Genomic DNA, 13,102 nt, shown 5'->3' with positions numbered 1-13,102 from the left:
ACACAATATCACTTTCCCAAAACCACTCTGACCTCCTGCTGTGGCCTTCCCCAAAACAAACTCACAGTATAGCTAATTCAGCCTGTTCAGTTCTAACAATCACAAGGACAGCCATTAGCAGTCGTTAGCAGCCATGTCTGCTCTCTCTCTCTCTCAACATTTTCTGTCACATAGCTTCCTTTTCCTGTCAGGAAGCTCCTCCCACCATGTAACTTGGGCTTCTTGTGATATAAGCAGGTCACATGGCCTATTAATGGGTGGGAAAGATCTTCAAAGCTAATTGCTACTGCATGAAAGCAGCAGCAGCAGCTAACATTTATATAGCTCTTACTCCATGCTAGGACTTTGCTAAGCACGTAGCAACTTTGATCTCATTTGATCCTCATAACAACCTTGAGAGGTAAGTGCTATTATCATCCCTATTTTGCTGTTGTTTAGTAATTTTTCAGTTACATCCTATTCTTCATGACTCCATTTGAGGTTTTCTTGGCAAAGATACTGTAGTGATTTACCATTTCCTTCTCCAGCTCATTTTATATATGAGGAAACTGAAGCAAACAGAGGTTAAGTGACTTTCCTGAGTCACAGAGCTAGTGTCTGACACCATATGTGAATTCAAGTCTACTTGACTCCAGGTCCTACATTGTATCCACGGTTCCACTTAGGACTAATCTGAATAAAGATGATTGTTGAATCTATGGCAGCCAATGAAATCATCCCAAATTAAAGATGTAGAGAGAAAAGAAGAGAGATCCAGAATAAAGCTCTTGAATATACCAATAGTTTAGGAGGAACAGTGCCTGGATTCAGCAAAGGAGTTAGAAGAGTGGTCAGATAGACCTGAGAAAAACAGGTGTCATGAAAACCCAGTGTAGAGAGAGTATTCAGGGAAAAAAGAATGACTGGTCAACAATCTCATATGCTGTAGAGGGGTCGAGAAATCTGGAGCTTGAGTAAAAAGGCCATTGGATTGACATTTCAGAAATTGTTCATGTCTTTGGAGATACCAGCTTCATATGAGTGATGGCCTGGAAATTGGATTGGTGAAAAGCTAATTAAAATGGTCCTTTGTCTGCTCCACATCATCTTGGCTGCCAGTGGCCATTTTTGTTAATATGGGAGCACGGGGGTTAGCTCAAGCCACCTCTTTTCCACCAGCATCCTGGCCCACAATAATCAATCTTCATGCCCCTAATTGCCAATAACCCAGGTAGTCTGTCAGCTTCATGGCACAACATAGTATATGAGGAGCTGGTAAGTAAGACAAAGGAGAGGGAATGGAACCCATGGGTATAGATACTCTATAGATCCTAAAAGAAGTATAGGATGGTAGTGTGATGGGATGGGAGAGACTCATTCATGCAAGTAGACAGTTGGGAACGTGCCAAGAAATAAGAAGATGGAGAGAGAGAGAGAGAGAGAGAGAGAGAGAGAGAGAGAGAGAGAGAGAGAGAGAGAGAGAGAGAAGATGAGAAAAGAGAAGAGAAGGGAAGAGAAGAGAAAGTTTTGACAGTTTCAGTGACAGTTTTCTGGAGGAGAAAGGAGATAGCAGTGTCAAGGATATATGCAGAAGCACTGGCTTGGTCAGGGAAGAAAGTTTATCTCTTAAGCAGAGAAAGGAATAATTGAGGAGATGATGTGGTTTGTCGACAAAGGATTTTGATTTGCAGAGTAGGGGAGAAGAAAGAGCTTAAGATAAATTGCTCCTATTTTCTCAATAAACCAGGGAGAAAACCCTCTACTGAGAAGGAAGGGGAGGAAACAGTATGGGTGGTGTGGGAGGCTTGAGAAGGGAAGGGAAGGCTTAAAACAATCACTAAAGACTCGGATAGAGAGTCAATTAGGGCTGAGTAAAAGATTCGCCTTTCAACACTGAGGGCCCAGTTTAGATTAGACAACCCCAATTTTTAATTGACCCTGTTTAATTTCCTCCAGCATCATTCAACCATACGATGAGTATGATCAGAGATTGATGGTGAGGGTGATATATTGTTGTGGTGCAGAGCATTTACACAATGATTTGAGCTTTCAGAGTATTTTGAGAAAGAATTAGTGTGCTATAGTGGATTGGGCATTGGGCTTAGAGTCTAAAGTTCTGAACTCAAATTCTGCCTCAGACACTTACTAGTTTTGTGACTGTAGGGAAATCATCCCTCTCTGAGCCTCAGTTTCCTTATTAGAATATAAACTTGGCTTTGAACTTAAGTGTATTTAGATTAGACTGTCTACAATGGTGGAGAGAATGATTGTTTGATCTTAGATTATCTGGAAAATGAGTAGGTTGAATGTGATGACCTCAGAGGTCCCTTCCAACTTTAAATTGATGATCCCATGACATCTATTATTTCGTCTGATTCTCACAACAGACTCTGTGAGGTTAAAGAGAGATTATACAGCTAGGCCAGAGTTATACATCTTGCAAACATCAGAGATAAAGTTGGAACTCAAATCTGTCTTGACTTCCAGACCAGTTCTTTTCTAATTATATTATATGAATTTTTCTTAGAAGATCTGGGAAGTTAACTTCCATCATTTGAGTTTTATATTTTTTGACTCTTTCTTTACTGTGGACAGTTGGACTGATGTCAAATACATCTACTAGAGATGTTTGGGAAGAGAATCCCATGTTAGAATCAAATTGCACAGTTCTGTTTCGTGGGGCTATACACTGGCCAAACATAAAATTTCTCAGTGGGAAACAGGACCTGTCATGAAATGATGTCTGAGTTGAATATTTTGGTTGCTCTCAGAGAATAAAGCAGGATTTGCATTTGAAATGAATCACACTGCTTGATGATTTTTGCATACATGGAGTGGTTGGGTTTTAGACTTTTTTAGGTCTTGCTGCTTGAGTGCACAGTAATTTTCCACCCCTGAGATGCACATCACCCACCGAGCTGTGGCGGGCGGCTGCGGGTGGGGCGAATCTTCCCCAGCTTCATTACTCACTGATGGAGCTAAAGACAACTCTTGATTCTAAAAAGAAAGAAAAAAGGCAAGCTAAAAATAGGATGTGTTTTTATGTGCAAAAAGAATGATTTGTAAAGAATTTAATCCCTTCCAAGGTAACATGGACTTTATAAAAGGAAGAGGGATCAACAAAATACTTCGTTTCATGTTTCACTGATTATCTGATCAAATGTCCATAGAAAGCAAGCCTCCCAGCTCATATATTATGAAAAATTCACTTTTCCCATTGTGTTCACGTAGTTCCTTTTATGGAATTTCCAAAGATTTGCAATTAAATTCAATTTGATTGCAGGCATTGCAGAATCACAATTTTTGAGTTGGAAAGGACCTCAGAAGCCATCAAGATCAGCCTTGTATCTGGACAAAATCCTCTTTGCAACATATCACATGAGTGGCCTTCCAGCCTTTACTCATGGACCACTAGTGAGGGAAATATTGACTGGACAGCCAAACAAGTTAATATTATCTCAAGCTTAATGCAGATAAACATCTTGTCCCAAATGAGAGAGGTTCAGATCTTCAGTATTGCGTTTGGTTCTGGACAACCCATCTTAGGAAATATATAGATGTGTACGTTCAGAAGCAATAGCCAGGGTCATTATTGGGCTGGAGAACATGTTGAAAATTGAAAAAGGTGGAAATATTTAGCTTGGAGAAGATATGATGTGCTAGAACAGCGATAGCTCTCTTCAAGTGTTTGAAAGCATGTCATCTGAAAGAAGGATCACACTGATTCTACTTGGCCCCAAAGGGAGGCCACAGGTACTATGGGTAGAAATAAAGTGGAGAGAGACATTTGTACTTGGGATAATGAAACATCTCCTAATATCTAGAGCTGTCCCGAAGCAGAATGAACTGCTTCAGAAGTTAATGGGTTTCCCTCTCACTGAAAGCCTTTAAGTAGAGGCTGGATGGCCATTGTCTTCTGGTATATTTGTACCCATCTTATTGAAGAGGCACAAGTTGGAGGAGACTGCATCAGAGGTTGCCTCCAACTTTTCAAATATGTGATTATATTCATCTCTGGAGCTGCCAAGATGAAAATAGTCTTTGACCTTAAGGAGCTCATCTTTCATTGAGGATGAGGAGTTGGACTTATACATAGATATTATAGTGTTAGCAACTAGAGGTATGACTTCAAGTATTATACAAAGTTGAAATGATAGGGGTAAAAACAAATTCCAGAAGAAAATTGTTCTAGAAAGATTTGCAGAAGGAGAGAACATATTAAGCTGGAGGGGTTGAGGAAGGGAAGCGGCCATGCCAGGCTTACTGGCAAAGCTGACACATGAGATGGGCCTTGTTGGGAGTAGGTACCAATTTTGGTCTAGCATTTAATAGAAAAGGAAGAAAGAAAATATTAGATGAAGTACTAGTTTACGCATGTGTGTGTGCATGCATATGTGTGTTTCCTTAATAATGCTTATATTTTTTAGCAGGAAAATTTCTCGATTTTCTTATCACCAGATGCTCAGTTGTAATATACACTCTAGGAGCCAGAGCTGAGCATGTTAAGTTTTATGGCAAAAGATTAAGAAATATATATCCATAATTTTTCCTTAGGAGACACTTAATAAATGTTTGTTAAGATAAAATGAAGTATAACCACAGAGTGGTGTTAGTAGGAAGGAAGAGGAGGCATTAAGGGCTTTTATTGGATCGTACGCTGAAGTCGAAGGGAGGATATGCCACTTGATACAATTTTGGGCTGCCTTAAGAGAGGTATATTACCCAGTACTGGGGAAATGACATCCCCCTCTGTACTCTTGTACAGAGTTGATCAATCAAGTAATAAGCACTTATTAACTACCTACTATGTGTCAGATACTATGCTAGGAACTAGGGGTACAAAGATAAACCCCCTGCCCTCAAGGATCCTACATCTAATTAGAGGAGACAACAGGTACATAATTAGATATACCACATGTGGGGGTGCTGTGTTCAGTTTCTGGTATTAGTGTTAAGGGAGGACATTGGGAATCTAAACGGCAGTGATAAAAGTATAGTCAAGAGCTTGAAGTTCATGATATTTGCGAATTGGAGCTGAGGATGTTTAAGATGAGGAAGAGAAGTTTTAGTGGTGGAAGGGGAGATTGAGAAGTCATTTCCAAACATTGAAAAGGTCACTCTGTAGACAAAGGGCTCCATTTGTTCTGCTTGTCACCAGAGGGCATACTTAGGAGTTATGGAGTTAGGTGCTTTGGAGGCTTGGCACCTGAGTTTAACTCATGACCATATACAAACTCATATTCATAGTATATCCATTCTATCATTCACACAAAAGTTTTCACATGTTCAAATGAATCATCCAGTGAACAGGAGAGTTGATGTCTGTTACTTGCCTATAAAATAGGAATAATTACCATACCACCCTACCTAGTAGGTTTTTGGTGGAGATTAGCTGAATCACAGAATCCCAGAGTTGGAAGGAGCCTCAGAGAACATTTAGTCCAATCTGTACCTTAACAAGAATTCTTCTACAACATCTCTAAGAAGGGGGTAATTAAAGACAAAAAAGAATGAAGAAACTCATCTAAGAATGTAAATATTTTCCATTGACTGTCTAAAAGAAAACAAAGAGAAATGTGATATGAGTCATGGAATTCTAGGACATAGGACAGGAAGGTATCCCAGAAGCCATCTAGTGCATAAATCAATAATTGATTTAAATCAATAAATCTTTATTGATGTGTTTTGTTTTTACCTTACAAACTTACAGACTACCCCCTCCACCTTGAGATGTCTCTTGAAATAAGTAAGATAAGTAAAACTACTAAGATAATGACCTCATCTGAAATTGCATCCACATCTATAGCATTTTTTAGTCCATCTTTTTCCTGAACAACCCCTCTCCCTGCCCATTTTTTGAGGTAATCTGGATTAAGTGACTTGCCCTGGGTCACACAACTAGTAAACATCTGCGGCTGGATTTGAACTCAGATCCTCTTGATTCCATGGCCAATGCTTTGTCCACTGCACCACCTAATTGCCCTCCCCCAAATCCCTTCTACAACATCCCTGAATGGAGAAGTGTCTCCTTGATTCAAAACCATATCCCCAAAAGAATCATAAATATTGGACTGGAGGGTGAATTTCTCTTATGAGTAGGTCCCAAGCATTATGTTTCAACACTATTTCTTTTACTGATATAGCTTAGACTACAGAGAAAATTATTTTCATTCAGGCTCTATGGTGAAAAGGAAGGTGGTCAGAAGTGGGCATCATCTTTCCCTTCAAGTTCTTCCCACTTTCTAACTTTCTTATTATTGCCACGGACATTACCATCTTTCCAAGCACCCAAGCTCAAAACCCAACTCTCATCTTCCACTTTTTACTTTTTCTCTTACCCTTTCTATCCAACCTGTTGCCAAGTCTCACCAATTTCCCTTTCATATCATGTCTTGCAGACACCATCTTCTCTCCTTTGATGCTGCCCCCTTCTCTTTGCACTCTATCTTCATGTCAAACTGAAACTATCACAATAGTCTGCCGGTGAGTCTCCCTGCCCCCACTCCAGTCCATCCTCCACTTAGCTATCAAAACTGATATTCATCAATTTCAGGTCTGACCATACTATCCCCCTAGTCAATAAACTCCAGGGACTCCCTATCACTACCAGGATCAAATATAAAATCTTGTGTTGGGCTTTTAAAGACTTTTATGACCTAAAACCTTAATTAGTTTTCCAGTCTTCTTACATCACTACTTATACTTATATTACTACTTACATTGTAAACCATTGGCATCCTTGTTGCTCCTCAAACACGACAATCCATCTCAGACTCTGTTTTATCATGTGGGCTGTCCCCCATGCCTGGAATGCTCTCTCTCCTCATCTCTTCCTCCTAGCTTTTTTTCAAGTCCTGGTTAAAATCCCACCTTCTAAGAGAGGTCTCCCTCTATCCTCCTTAATACCAGCACCCTCCCTCTGTTGATTATCTCTAATTTAGCTTGTCTATAGCTTTCTTGTACATAGATGTTTGTGTGTGCACTCCAGAATTTGACTGGGACTTCCTTGAGAGTCAAGACTTTCATGCTTTTTTTTTTTTTTTGCTTTCGCCATGTCCTGAGAGCTTAGCAGCACATGGAATATGATAGGTGTTTAATAAATGTGTCCTGAGAGATTGACTGATCCTACAAAAAGTTATAGCAATAGACAAATAATACATGATTTAATGTGAAGCAGTTGATGCAATGTTAAACAGATCTTTTAGGATCTTTCATATTGATTTCTCTTTCTTTCTTTCCCCTTTGGTTGATGAGGAATAATATAGCCTTTTGGCTTTGCTCCAGCCTTGTTCTCTGTCCCCGCTTTCTCCTTTTCTCCTCTTCTGGAAAATGTAGCAGTAAGAACAATTGTTCATCATTTATACATACACAACAGTGCAAAAGGTTGCTCTTTCATCAAAGGTAGTGCAGCGGTTAGAGAATTGGAAATGGTGATAGCAAGATCTAGCTTCAAATCCTGCTTCAAGCACTTATTAGACCTGTGACCATGGGTAAATAATTTAACTTCTTTTAGTCCCTGAAGCAGAGAAGATAATAATATCACTTACTTCATAGGGTTAATGGGCAGATCAAATGAGATAATATTTGTAAAGCATTAACAAACTTTAAAGCATTATATACAAGCTGGCTATTTTTTTAAATAATTTTTTATTGCTTTTTTGTTGTTTTGTTTTTGGCAGGTCAATTGGGGTTAAGTGACTTGCCCAAGGTCACACAGCTAGTAAGTGTGTCAAGTGTCTGAGGCCAGATTTGAACTCAGGTCCTCCTGACTCCAGGGCTGGTGCTGTACTCACTGCACCACCTAGCTGCCCCACAAGCTGGCTATTTTAAGGAGAGGAATGATCAATGTATTTTTTTCCATTCTCTCTCTCTCTCTCTCTCTCTCTCTCTCTCTCTCTCTCTCTCTCTCTCTCTCCTCTCTCTTCTCTGTCTCTCTCTCTCTTCTCTCTTTCTCTGTTTCTCTGTCTGTCTCTGCCTCTGTGTCTCTGTGTGTGTGTCTCTCTCTCTCCTTCTTTCCGCCTCTCCCCCTCTATTTCTGTCTGTCTCTGACCCTGTCTGTCAGTGAGTCTGTCTCTGTCATTCCTCTCTGTCTTTCTCTCTTCACTAGGAGTTAAAAAGCCCCCATGAGGTTATGGGGGGGCGGAGCCAAGATGGCAACTGAAAAGCAGGGGCTAGCGTGAGCTCCCCGCGGAGTCCCTCCAAAAACCTATAAAAAATGGCTCTGAACCAGTTCTAGAACTGCAGAACCCTCAAAAGAGCAGAGGGAAGCAGGGATCCAGCCCAGGACAGCCTGGATGGTCTCTGGGTGAGGTCTACCCCGCATGGAGTTGGAAGCGGAGTGGAGCAGAGCCCAGCGTGGGTGGCAGCATGGACCAACCAGACCAGGAGCCAGGTGGAGGTGCCCTAGTGCCCTGAATCAGTGAGCTGCAGCAGTTACCAGACTTCTCAACCCACAAACAACAAAGACAACAGAGAATGTTAGTGGGAAAAGCTGCGGGAGTGGAAAGAGTTTGAGGTTCGGCTACTGCCCCAGGGGCAATGGAGGTGAGGCAGCTACAGAACTACAGCTGTGGTTGCTTCTGGCCCCAGGCTCCCCTGGTGGGAGGAATTAAGTGGCAGATCAGAGCAGGAGTGCACAGCCTGCTGAAGATCTAAGTCCAGTACGAGTTGGTTGGGGGTTCTTGGGGAAGGAGGAGTGCTGGTGTGGCAGAGCTGGCACATCCCCCCAAGCATGGAACATAGAACTCGTTAGTCTACAAGCAGTCATACCCCACTGAAAAACTCAAGGGTTAGTTGGTTGGGAATATGACCAGGCAGCGGAAATGTACCGAGATTCAGTCTCAGACTTTGGAATCTTACTTTGGTGACAAAGAAGACCAAAACATACATCCAGAAGAAGTCAACAAAGTCAAGGAGCTTAAAACAAAAGCCTCCAAGAAAAACATGAACTGGTCTCAGGCCATGGAAGAGCTCAAAAAGGATTTGGAAAAGCAAGTTAAAGAAGTAGAGGAAAAATTGGAAAGAGAAATGAGAAGGATGCAAGAAAACCATGAAAAACAAGTCAATAACTTGCTAAAGGAGACTCAAAAATGCTGAAAAATACACTGATAAAAACAATGCCTTAAAAAATAGACTAACTCAAATGGCAAAAGAGCTCCAAAAAGCCAATGAGGAGAAGAATGCCTTGAAAGGCAGAATTAGCCAAATGGAAAAGGAGGTCCAAAAGACCACTGAAGAAAATACTACCTTAAAAATTAGATTGGAGCAAGTGGAAGCTAGTGACTTGATGAGAAATCAAGATATTATCAAACAGAACCAAGGGAATGAAAAAATGGAAGACAATGTAAAATATCTCATTGGAAGAACCACTGACCTGGAAAATAGATTTGGGAGAGATAATTTAAAAATTATTGGACTACTTGAAAGCCATGATCAAAAAAAGAGCCTAAATATCATCTTTCAAAGAATTATCAAGGAGAACTGCCCCGATATTCTGGAGCCACAGGGCAAAATAGAAATTGAAAGAATCTATCGATTGCCTCCTCAAATAGATCCCAAAAAGAAATCTCCTAAGAATACTGTTGCCAAATTCCAGAGCTCCCAGATCAAGGAGAAAATACTGCAAGCAGCCAGAAATAAACAATTTGAGTATTGTGGAAACACAATCAGAATAATCCAAGATCTAGAAGCTTCTACATTAAGAGATCGAAGGGCTTGGAATACGATATTCCGGAGGTCAATGGAGCTAGGATTAAAACCAAGAATCACCTACCCAGCAAAACTCAGTATCATGCTCCAAGGCAAAATATGGATTTTCAATAAAATAGAGGACTTTCAAGCTTTCTGAGTGAAAAGACCAGAGCTGAATAGAAAATTTGCCTTTCAAACACAAGAATCAAGAGAAGCATGAAAAGGTAATCAAGAAAAAGAAATTGCAAAGGACTTACTAAAGTTGAACTGTTTTGTTTATATTCCCACATGGAAAGATGATGTGCAAGATTCATGAGACCTCAGTATTAGGGTAGCTGAAGGGAATATTCCTATATATATATATATATATGTGTGTGTGTGTGTGTTTATGTATATATGTATATGTGAGTGTGTATGTATATATATATATATATGTATGTGTATATATAAGAGAGAGAGAGAGAGAGAGAGGGCACAGGGTGAGTTGAAGATGAAGGGAAGATGTCTAAAAGAAATAAAATATAATTAAGGGATGAGAGAGGAATACATTGAGAGAGAGATAGGGAGAGATAGAATGGGGTAAATTATCTCAAATAAAAGTGGCAAGAAAAAGCAGTTCTGTAGGAAGGGAAGAGAAGTTGGGTGAGGGGGTATGAGTGAATCTTGCTATCATCAAATTTGACCTGAGGAGGGAATACCATACATACTCAATTGGGTAACTTACCCCACAGGAGAAAAGGAGGAAGAAGAAGATAAAAAAGGGGGGATGATAGAAGGGAGGGCAGATGGGGGTGGAGGTAATCAAAAACAAACACTTTTGAAAGGGGACAGGGTCAAGGGAGAAAGTTCAAGAAAGGGGGATAGGTTAGGAAGGAGCAAAATATAGTGAGTCTTTCACAACATGAGTATTGTGGAAGGGTTATACATAATGATACGCATGTGGTCTATGTTGAATTGCTTGACTTGTTAGGGAGGGTGGGTGGGAAGGGAAGAGGGGAGAGAATTTGGAACTCAAAGTTTTAAAAACAGATGTTCAAAGCCAAAAAAAAAAGTTTTCACATGCATCTAGAAAATAAGATACACAGGCAATGGGGTGTAGAAATTTATCTTGCCCTAAAAGAAAGGAAGGGAAAAGGGGATGGGAGGGGAGTGGGGTGATAGAAGGGAGGGCTGACTGGGGAACAGGGCAACCAGAATATATGCCATCTTGGAGTGGGGAGGAGGGTAGAAATAGGGAGAAAATTTGTAATTCAAACTCTTGTGAAAATTAATGCTGAAAACTAAACATATTAAATAAAAAACAAACAAACAAACAAACAAAAAAGCCCCCATGACCTCATTTCTGGATAAACTTCCCTAGGGCCTAGGAACGGTATTGATTATTAATCCATTGTCATTCTCTTTCCAGAAATAATTTCTCATTTCACATTTCTAGGATTATTTTTGAAGATTCTATTTTCATTAAGAAAGGGTCATTTTTAATCAATTTGTCCATTTGTACTAAGCTTGGTATTTCTCCTGTCATTTTTTGCTCTGGGTAGTTTCAATTATGTAGCTATTTCTTGAATAAAATGTGTGTATTCTGTCTTTATTTTGTGGTGTTCACCTTCTGGGCCCTTTAAAGTCTGGTGACTATGAGATCCTAAGAATACTATCCCTCAGTAGATTTAGGGTGGAAGCAGGCTTCAGTGGAATTGCCGAGTCAAGAACTGTCTTCTCCAGAACAACTCTCATTTCATAGGATTCTAAGGTTGAAGATTTAGTGCTGGAAGAGAACTAACAGATCATCTCACCCAAGCTCTTCCTTTTCCAAATGAGAAGTTTAAGTCACTTGAACAAGGTAAGAAGTGGTAAAAGTGGAATTTGAAATCAGATCCTCAGACTCCAAATCCAGATTCCAAATCGAGAACATTATCCACTACACTGCACTGCCTCTCTTTTCCTAATGTGCAGACCTAAACATATTACCCACAATTCAATACAGGCATCAAGATGACAGAGTGGATTGGACATGGGACTTAGTATCAGACTCAGGAAGACTTGAGTTAAAATCATGCCAAGACATTTACCAGTTGTATGATTAGGAGATAGTCCCTTCATCTTCTTCAGTCTCATTATCCTCATCTGTAAAATGGATCTAATAAGACTACCCCAGGCTTGTTGTGAAGATTAAATGAGATATTTGTAATGCATGTTGCATGTTGAAAATACTCAACATAGTTAAGCTATTAGTCTTATAAAAACAAAGTAAAACACAATCTCCAGGCACTACAGTGTTAGAGAGCAACTTTAGGGTACTGAGATGTTAAATGTCCTGCCCAGAGTCACACTGCAAGTATGTTTCAGAGGTAGGACTACAGTTCAAGTCCTCCTGATTCCAGAGTTGACTGTCTATGACCTCTACTAGACTATCTTAGTAATTCTCCAAGATGTTATTCAGATATGTTATTATTATGAAAAATATTGATTGATAATTAACAATTGGTTAATAACGAATGAATAATGAATCCTTAATAGTAAATTAATGTTTTGTGTAATAATGTCAATTGATGCTACTGATGCTCCTCCTGATGTTGATAATCTAACATAAGGTTAGTGTCAATGTGGGGATCATCTTTATTAGAGGCTCTTCCTTACCTAAGGTGCTCCTTGGATGTCTTTTTATGGTGCAGATATGAACTTGAAATCTCAAAGGCGATATCAGTAGAGTACGACCAAACTACCATGATGTGTGATGCCTAATGTATCCTGTTGTCCAAGGGCCGACTGAGCTAAGCTTAAAGAGTCAGATATCTAGAATATTATCCAACAGGTGATGATTTTTTTCACCCATAGTAACTCATGAAATCTGTTTGACATCTGAGAACCATTCTGAACAGTAGATACAGTGCCAACTGGGGAGTCAGGAGAACCTGGGATCAAACCCCTTCTTTGACTAAAGAGGCATAATCAAGGACAAGTTACTTAACCTATGTTAAGTGGGTCCTGGGACCCACACCTCCTCCTTACATTCTATCCTTTCTCCATGAAGGACATCAGGTTATTCATCTGCAACACAAAGGTAATGTGACCTATATGACATTCTTCATGGGATTGTTATGTGGCTTAGGTGAACTAATGTATATAAAGTTTTTTGTCAATCTCATCTGTTTCCAAGGTGCCAAGTGGTTGTGACTTTGTATTAGTAGAGGCAATTCTCACACTGAGGGTATCACAAAATCTTGAAGTATGTCTATTAGATTCACTTATTAAACCAAAGAGTCATGAGAAAAATGGCATAATAATAGTTAGCCTTCAGAATGGAAAAATCAACATAAATACACTTTTTCATATTGCCAGGTTTAGCAGACACTGAGAGGCTAGCTGTCCCTAATGAAGACAGAAGTCATCACTTTGTTAAGTAACCATAACATTGAAAAGAGTGGCAATACTT

Source organism: Trichosurus vulpecula, chromosome 2 (genome assembly GCF_011100635.1).
Source record: "Trichosurus vulpecula isolate mTriVul1 chromosome 2, mTriVul1.pri, whole genome shotgun sequence".
NCBI lineage: Eukaryota > Metazoa > Chordata > Mammalia > Diprotodontia > Phalangeridae > Trichosurus > Trichosurus vulpecula.
Note: the sequence above shows the minus strand (reverse complement) of the source record.